Raw genomic sequence first — 9654 nt, forward strand, 5'->3', positions numbered from 1 at the left:
TACCACATCAACAGGATCTTATCAGCAGGTATAAGCATCTGTTACTCGTTACGGTTTTCCAGTCAGCTCAATCCATTGGCATTTCATTGCTGATTTTAGTGGCTTTAGATTTGAGCGTTGATAAGTGTCTCTTTTTTTTTTTTTTTTTTTTTTTTTTTTTTTTTTTTTAGAAAAAGACAAATTCAGAAAAACTTGTAGATTCAAAAGTGATAGAAGGTAGCATAGAAATTCAAGATTATGGTCATTTATAATATCTTTAGCTTCAGAGGCATACTTAAGCACTTTTTACTTAACCAAATGAAGTATGGTGTTTTGTGGGAGTGTAGAGATTAATTATCCAAGCGTATATATTGTATATTTGATACTGTGGGAATATTTCATATGGAAGTGAATGTGGGCTTCAGGCCTAGTTGTTCTTGGAGCAGTTTTAACTAGGGCTGCAACAACGACTACTAAGTAAGAGTTTTCATGATCAAATCGTACATTTAGAGACTTAACCATAGATACATGTAAAGACTTAAACTCTTCACCAGGTGAACTTTTTGGCCAGCATGACTTAATTTGACACCAGTCAGCAGAACCAAGCACAGTTATCATACCCCTCTACCCTGCCACCATAGTGCTACTGTAAATAACATGGTAGACGTTAATACGTTAATAACTGATTTTTGGTGTCATTCACTAGAAACATAAATGAAAGCTACAGGTTATTCATTTCCTAGCTGTAGTGGACTTTTTTCATTGTGTCTGCAGAGTAAATGTCACACAAAGATTAAGCAGCTAGCAGACACAGCCGGGCATCTCAAAAGCAGGACATCGTTTCAGCTAGCCGGTCATTATCTCCTGATATCTAGCTAATGTTCCTAGTTGGTTTGTGTCATCGGCTAGTGCTAACATGTTAGTATTAAAAGGCGTTTAATGTACTGCCACTCCACTGCCGTTCCAGGTAAAACTCCCTTGCCAAATTAAATGTTTATACTTTTGGTTTTTGACCATTTGTATTGTTTCAGTGAACAAGAAACTACTATTAGTTTCTAGTCTTAGTAAGTTTGTAGTAAGTCATAAGGATCCCGTTTTCAGTTGACTGATGCATGTAACTGAATTAACATAGAACGATATGTACAGGTCTAAATGAAAAACACAAGGAAAATGTGGTAAAGCCACATAGGTTCACCCGTTGCCAGTGTCATAATCAACCTATTGCAATTGCTGATTGCTGACGAAATCGTTTGCTGCAGCCCTACCTGAAACACATTCAAGACTGTAACAGGAATAATACGGCAAGAATAGCTGGTTAATGTTGAAAGGAGATCCCTTTTGTCACTTGAAGGTGCACTCCAGCCAAACTGAGAAAATGACCCATCTCTACATCTGTCATAAACATCTGTCATAAACATGCCTATTCGCCTCCTACAGCAAGATTTTCCGGTTGAATTATTAGGAAAACCCCCCATCTGACAACAAGTTTAGGAAAAACCTCCAACCAGTGAAGTGTGTGTGTGTATATGTATATATGTGTGTGTGTGTGTGTGTGTGTGTGTGTGTATATATATATATATATATATATATATATATATATATATATATATATATATATATATATATATATATATATACACACACACACACACATACACACACACACACACACAGGAAGCTGGGAAGATAACTGTACTGCTAGGAAGCTGGATATTGGTGAATTTCTGTATATCTGTGCAGGGCTTGGTTTTAGGCTGGATTGCTCCTTTAACAAGAACCAGCAGGCATGTTGGCTCAGCAGGCCAAGGTACTACTATAACGCAGACGCATGTCACCACTACTGTACCTACATGTTTCATGTTCTCTTGCAGTGTGGTAGAACCTTCTGAATATTTCTGAAAGGATATGAAGCAGGTTGCATGTAACTGAGAAACTGATTTCATGGGTTAAATTCAGGCTTACCAGATTGTCGATGCCCCACATAGTGGTCACTCTGTTTGTAAATACGAAATTGCTGTTCGAGCTGGGACAAGAGGAAGGTTGTACTCGAACCACCTTTGATCGGTCAGGGGAAGTTTTTTTTTATAATTTTTTTTATTTAAAAGCCATTCAGATTCATCGTTGGACGTCCAGGCATCCAAAAGGACTGAAGCAGAAACCCTGGATTTACTGTCTGTCTGCTCATCCCTTGAAAGACCCCTGTATTTTTATTATTCTGTATTAACAGAAGAGTTGTACTTTAAATTGGATTTTCAAGAAGGAAACGCCCTGATTGCTATTTTTATACGGTGCATAAATATTTCATTGTTTTAAGGTGTGAAAGGACAAGACCATTTCCGAATGCTTTTCCGAGTAGGACAGGGTGCTGATGTTTTGTTTTTTTTGGTCTTTTTGCTTCCTCATCACTTGTTTGACATTCTGATTCCCCTTCCATGTAATTTATTTGGATTGTCTTTGTATCTGGTTGTGATTTATTTACACGTGATTGCTGTGTATACTTTCAGAGCTACACCTGTATGAAAATACATTTTTCTTGTAGATAAGCTTTATCTAGCAGAGTGAAGGTGTGGCGTAGGTAGACAAAGAGCAGTATCACAGGTAGCTAATGTGTATTCAGAGTTCATAGTAGACATTCAGTGCGTCTGTGTGGCTCGAATATATATTTTGTCCTCTTGATTTTTAGATTTCTAACTTTCTCATTCCTGAGACTTCGTTCTTTAACAGTACAGTACTCTACACTGAATCACAGCACTGACAAAGGCACGATGTCCATTCAGAAAATTGAAAGCTGGGGCGTTCCAGTTGTCCGATCTGTCCGCAATTCCGGTGTTTGTCTTCAGAATCAGCCCTGGTTGATTTCTCCCTGAACTGGATAGCTTAAGCCAAATGTTGAGGATTGTCCGATTAGAAACGTTCCTTAGCTCTACTGAACGGGCTTGTTTTTGTGGCTTCAGTGACCAGGCGAAACGAGAGATCCTGTTTTGTGAAATCCCTCCAACTTTTTGTTTGGTTTTCCCCCGAAGCAGGAAATAAAGAGACCCATGAGCGTCTAAACAGTCTTTCCTGCAAACATATCTGCTAATTTCCCAAGAACACAGGGCACCCACATATCAGTGCAGATTCTGTGCAGTTTCTTTTACCAGAATAATTAGAGATTAATATTCTTTTCAAATTGCTCCCCCTGCACTTTAGAGAGAATTGTATTCCATAAATGTACATAATAGTATAAGAAACGTATGAATATTGCTCCTGATTATTTTTCTCCATAGTAAATGTAGTTTAATGTAAGCTTGTACTGGAGCGCCGCTCTGTTCTTTCGAGCTTTCTTTAATATCTTTGGCTTCAGTTCAATGAGTGCTTTTATGTATATTTACTTCAGAGTTTTAATCAGAAAAAAGGCGTCCAATGTTGTGGAAACATTTTTGTTGTTGTTTTGGAATAAATTTTTTGTGAATGTAGAATGGTGTTGATTTGTCTTGATTTTCATTAAAGTACATCAAAGATATGGAAAGTTTGAGGGTTTAAAAATAACAAGTTTGCTTTGTTTTCGAACATTTGAGCTTAATGGTTTACGTAATATGGTATTTGATTGGGTGCTATGTTTCCTTCCCACGAGGAGGCAGTGTACCCAGTTTTCTGTGAATGGTAAAGAAGTGCCTGTCTTATATAAAGATATCACTGTTTCCACAATTGCTTAGTCATCGTAATCAAGTGGTACCTAAATTGGTGAAACACTTCTCATAGACGGTTTTTACATGTTTAGTGTATTTTTAAAAAGCTGCTTGTTTTCTTTTGAAAACAGGTGAACATCTGCTTTTCAGCTTAATTTTGTACCTCTGAAGCTTCCATAAAGGTCAGCATATAGCCTTCCACTGCTTTTAGTGGAGACTAGTTTAACCACAAGGTTTCCAGAGAGAATTAAGAAGATGTGGTCTTAAGATGTGGATATCTACTCACCATATACTCGCCAAATCTGCAGAAAGAATCACCAACTGAACCGCATCACCTTTAAGATCAGCGCCATGGATTTCTTTGTTTAGATAAGTGAATGAGCTTGATATACTCGATCATGGAAAGACTTTTAAAGTTTTCAATCAATTTTTAAAAACATTCTACAGAGTGTAAGCATTAAAATGCAGGGTCTTTCAGAACGGGTTGATTTCCAGAGAAACATCAGAACTGAATCAGAATTGTTCACGGTGGTGGTCTACAGGAACCAGAGGATAAAACCAAAGTTTTACACTTAAAGGTTGCAAATCTGATGCCTGAGACGCTGTTTTATGATAGTTTTGAAACAAACTTTTTTTGTTCATAAAATCAAGTCATGGCAGAATGGTGCAAAAAGCATTAAAAGGCAAAATAGTACAGAAAGATTTTCCACTATTTTACCCTTATCAACATCACATATAAAACTCAGAAGACATGCAGGTTCACTGGTCATTTTGTGATCATGATAAAAGGCTGTGAGCCCTGCTTCCTTTCACTACCGCTGTAAAGAGATCCGAGTCTTTATGTTTTTCAGGAACAGTGCAAACAGCGTTTACATCTCAGTGATAGAATTAAGCAAGAATTTTTCTCCTTTAAAACGTATTACTTTCAACGCAGTGACTTGTCACCACCTGTCCTATACACTGAAATATTCAAATATGCATTATCTTGATGGAACAGTATAATACTATAATGTAAAGCGGTGGTCACCAACCCCACTCCTGGAGATCCACCTTCCTGCAGCTCCAACTCAACTTAAGCTCCAACTCTAAGCAACCCATCTAATTCTTTCCTTCAGAAGTCCTTGATTAGCCAGTTTCAGGTTGGACATAAAATGTGCAGGAAGGTGGATCTCCAGGAGAAGAGCTGAATACTCCTGAAATAATGGAATGGACCTCAAGATGGCATCAGGGATTCCCCAAAAGGGAGATGTTCCCGTATGGAAATCTGATATACGGCAATATATGGATGTCAAATATTTGACATTTATCATCATATGGATTTTTCTTATATGGAAATGATTATATAGGCGCACTTAGTAGTTCTACAGTTACAGACTGTAGTCGATCTGTTTCTCTGATACTCTGTTAGCCCCCTTTTACCCTGTTCTTCAGTGGTCAGGACCCCACAGGACCACCACAGATCAGGTATTATTTGGGTGGTGGATCATTCTCAGCACTGCAGAGGCACTGGCGTGAGGGTGTCATGTTAGTGGGTGTTGCGCTGGTATGCGTGGATCAGACTCTGCAGTGCTACTGGAGTTTTTAAACTCTGTGTCCACTCGCTGTCCACTCTATTAGATGCTCTTGTTGGTCAACCTTACAGGTGTAAAGTCATAGAGAGAAGCTCATCTGTTGCTGCAAAGTTCATCTTGGTCATTCTTTAGTCCTTCATCAGTAGTCACAGCATCTTATTTGCCCACTAATATCAGTGTTTACATTTGCATATGAGCTTACATCTTGACAGACTCAGAGACTGATAATGAAGACGAGGATGAGGCCTATGTGTACTATGTTGGCACACTATTATGAATATATAAATACTGAATTCTGCAGATACCGGATGTTTTTCCAGATTCTTTCTATCATATATAAAATTTTATTGCAAGTAGTTTTAAGTATGAAACTGAAGAAAAAATTCAGGCTGAGTTTTACAAGTTCTTTAAGTAATTTCAAGCTAATTTAACTTTAATGTGATTAGATTCAATAGTATTTTCCAATGTAAGAAATAGCTGGCAATGTGGCACACTGAGTAATCTTGTGTAAAAGTAAATGGATAAGAAGCTGAAAAGTTTGAGGGATTTATTCACCTGGGTTGAAACGAATAACTGTAACCCCCTGTAAAGAAAACCTGGTTTTAGCTCATTAAACAGCTGACAACATGGGCAGTAATCTACACAGGTAAATGAATGGATAGCAAGATTCCAAGTGGATGTTGATGGCATTATTCAAATGGGTCCAGAGAAAAATTACATGGTCTAGATGGAGATCCAGTTTTCCGTGTAAGGAAAGCACTTTTAGTTTTATTCTGGCGGAAACTGATTTAGTACTTAAAAAATATCTGTCCTCTTGTTGTCTCGAGCAATAGTGATCACAGGACAATGAATAGGAAACTTTATATTTTTCTGTCTTCTGTCTTCTGTCTTTGTTAGTTTTAGTGTGAGCGTGCATCCCACTCTCAGGGCAATATAAGTCAAATATTAGTCTGGTCCAGGGTGATCCATCCATCCATTTTCTAAGCCGCTTCTCCATCAGGGTCACGGGGGGGTGCTGGAGCCTATCCCAGCAGTCATCAGGCGGAAGGCAGGATACACCCTGGACAGGTTGCCAGTCCATCACAGGGCAGACAGACAGACACTCACACCTAGGGGCAATTTAGCACGTCCAGTTGGCCTGACTGCATGTCTTTGGACTGTGGGAGGAAACCAGAGAACCCAGAGGAACCCCACGCAGACACAGGGAGAACATGCAAACTCCACACAGAGAGGACCGTGGTCGCCCGGCCAGGGAATCGAACCCAGGCCCTCCTCGCTGTGAGGCGATAGCGCTACCCACCACGCCACCGTGCCGCCCGTCCAGAGTGATGTCATAACTAAAAATGACTGGCAGCATATACTAAGAGAGAATTTGAGCTTCCTATTTATTGTCCTTGTGCGCTATTGGCTGGGATGTGTGCCAGTTCTTTCTTATGTATGAAATCATGATGTGAATAATGTCTTCAATATTCACCTGTAATTACAGCTTCCTAATCTCGCCCAAAAATCTGGGCAGCACATTGATTTTGATGCAGTTAATTCTACCTGCGAGAGATAAATGTATCCATTCCTGGAAGTTGAGTTTAAGTTTATTGATCAAGGGTACAAAGTTATGTTTATGCTTCCTAATGCTGAAGCAGCAAAGCATCTCCACACTGTTACATTACCTCTACCATGTTTGACCACATGTATGATGTTCTTACTCTGGAACTCTGTATTAGCTTTATGCCAGATGTTCCACAAAAGTTCCACTTTTGACACAGGACATTATTCCAAAAGGCTTGGGAGTCATCAAGGGTTTTCGGGAAATGTGAGATAAGGCTTTATGTTTATTTTGGATAGCACTGGTTTTCACCGATCCAGTTTTCTCCATTTGGAGATAATGGCTCTCAGTGTGGATCTTAAAAGCCCCAGAGCCTTAAAAATAGCCGGGGATGGGATGTAACGGAATTCAGCATAACAAGTATTCAGCATACTAAAATATTCAGAATTTAGAAATGAAGTATTTACATTTAGTCCATGTTACATTTTCAAATATTCAAAATACAGTTCATTTTACATTTTATAGAGAAAAGTTTTAGAGTATTCATCTACTAAATAAAAACAAATCTCCAAAAGAAGCACCATCAATTCTTGTTAATTAATTATTTTAAAATCAGCACATGGCCTGTTGCAAACTCTACAGAGGATCTCAATTAACAGCTTCTTTGCAAACACTGAAGCTCCTACTGGAGCCTGAGTAGACTGACAAATCAATGTGATGATCAGTTATTAATCTCAGTGTTAATAAACATCTTTGAGGGATCTCCTCCTCCTAATAATCTCCTCTGTAGTGGACATGTGATTAGTTTAGCATTGGTGCTGTACTGGACTCCTGTTTAAGAATGAGGAAAGAGAAAGAGAAAGAAAAAAGGAAATATTGGAATTGGCTTTGTAACCCTTTCCAGATTTACATAACACCGATGTGGTGGTGTGTTAGTGTGTGTTGCGCTGGTCTGAGTGGATCAGACACAGCAGTGCTGCAGGAGTTTTTAAACACCTCAGTGTCGCTGCTGGACTGAGAATAGTCCACCAACCAAAACATCCAGCCAACAGCGTCCTGTGACAACTGAAGAAGGACTAGAGGATGACAACACAAACTATGCTGACCCACATGAGCTGCTGTCCCTGACTTTATATCTACAACGTGAACCAACAAGGTAATAGAGTGGACACAGTGTTTAAAAACTCCAGCAGCACTGCTGTGTCTGATCCACTCGTACCAGCACAGCACACACTAACACCACCACGTCATTATTACTGCAGTGCTGAGAATGATCCACCACTCAAATAGTACCTGCACTGTGAGGGTCCATGGGGGTCCTGACCGCTGAAGAACAGAGTAAAATGGGGTAACAAAGTATTAGAGAAGCAGATGAACCACAGTCTGTAGCTATACAGTAAGTGGAGCTGATAAGATGGACAATGAGTATAGAAATAAGGAGGTGGTCAAGTTATGCCTGATCGGTGTACATTTCTTGTTCATTTCCCCTGATTTATTTTTGGTTTGGTGTGCTGCTTGTTGATGTTTGATTCTGGTAATCCGCTGCAGATGCTTTGTAGATGCTCCGTCTGTTTTTAAACTAACATTCAACAAAATATGAATTAAACATCACTGGAATTAAAGTTGAGTGTGACAGATTCTATTAAATCTAAGCCTAAATCTAACCATAACCTTAATTTCAACCTATACCTACTTCTAAACCTAATGCTTACCCTAATAGGATTGATAATCAACTGTGTATAACCAGAAAGTCTATTTAAGCAATAATGTAACTGTTTGTAGATCATCTACAGACGATCAAAACAAAGTGTGGCCAACAAGAGCTTTAAGTCGACCACGTTGCTGGGTTCTGTTTAAGCGATGTTTAGATTCAGCAGTAAGCAAGCCTGCATTTAGCTAATTTAGATAAATTTGAGTTGAAAGTGGTTGATTGAGAAAGTAAGAGGCAATTACTTTTTTTTTAAACAGTACCATCTGACAAATTTGTCTTTGCTCAAGTCTTAAATTACATTTAGTCTGAAGACCTGAAACAATTAAGTGTGACAAATGTGCAAAAATATAAGAAATCAAGAGGGGGACAAATACTTTTTCACTGCACAACAGGTTGACTAGTCATTTTGGATAGTAAATAAATCAGCACTATTTGTGTTACAGACATTGTAACCCCCGGTTCCTATCAGCCACTAGAAAGAAGTCTGAGTTGCTAGTTTCTCTCCTATAACACACTTCACATTAATCCACTCAGAATGTCTATGTTTACATTTACAGCATTTGGCTGGCGCTCTTACCCAGAGCAACTTACAGTTTGATCATTTTACACAGGCAGGCCAAGGTGGTGTTAGGAGTCTTGCCCAAGGACTCTTATTGGTGTAGTGTAGGGTGCTGACCCTGGTGGGAATTGAACCCCAGTCTACAGTGTAGAAGGCAGAGATGTTACCCACTACACTAACCAACCATCTCAACAACTCAGTCGTGTGGAAAATTTCAAAAACAGAAACCTCTTTAAGAAGCTTTCGTTCTGAAACTTCAGTCTAAAGCAGAAAAATACGGGGAAAGCTGTTAATGAGATTGCATTAAATAAAAAAAAGAAACCGCACGTGCTTTTGCTGTTGAGATGACAACAGAGTATTCACAGCCAATAATCTCAAAATCACATGATAATAAGAGAAAAGGAAGAGTCTAAAAAAGCACATCTTCAGTGTGCCTAGCACTTGTGTCTCGGTATACGACTTGCTTGTGACTGCCACAGTGTCCATGAAATCCCATGTCATGCAATGTTTATGCAGACAAGAATGATGAGGAAACCATTTAAGAAATGAGCAAACACTTCCCAACGGCATGTTTTATGGCTTGTACTACACTTTAGACAAAGCTGATGAAATGGACACAG

This window comes from Pygocentrus nattereri, chromosome 30, assembly GCF_015220715.1.
Source record: "Pygocentrus nattereri isolate fPygNat1 chromosome 30, fPygNat1.pri, whole genome shotgun sequence".
In the NCBI taxonomy this organism is placed as follows: domain Eukaryota; kingdom Metazoa; phylum Chordata; class Actinopteri; order Characiformes; family Serrasalmidae; genus Pygocentrus; species Pygocentrus nattereri.